This window comes from Bison bison, unplaced genomic scaffold (assembly GCF_000754665.1).
Source record: "Bison bison bison isolate TAMUID 2011002044 unplaced genomic scaffold, Bison_UMD1.0 scf7180017853454, whole genome shotgun sequence".
NCBI classification, from domain to species: domain Eukaryota; kingdom Metazoa; phylum Chordata; class Mammalia; order Artiodactyla; family Bovidae; genus Bison; species Bison bison.
This window is the reverse complement of record NW_011484027.1, coordinates 3575-3781: the sequence shown is the minus strand read 5'-3', so window position 1 is coordinate 3781 and position 207 is coordinate 3575.

Below are 207 nucleotides of genomic sequence, written 5' to 3'. Positions count from 1 at the left end.
CCCGAGTGCTGGGCTGAGCCTCCCCCATCAGTCTGGGGCTCCCCGAGTGCTGGGCTGAGCCTCCCCCATTAGTCTGGGGCTCCCCGAGTGCTGAGCCGGGCCTGCCCCATCAGTCTGGGGCTCCCCGAGTGCTGGGCCGGCCTCCCCCATCAGTCTGGGGCTCCCCGAGTGCTGGGCCGGGCCTCCCCCACCAGTCTGGGGCTCCCC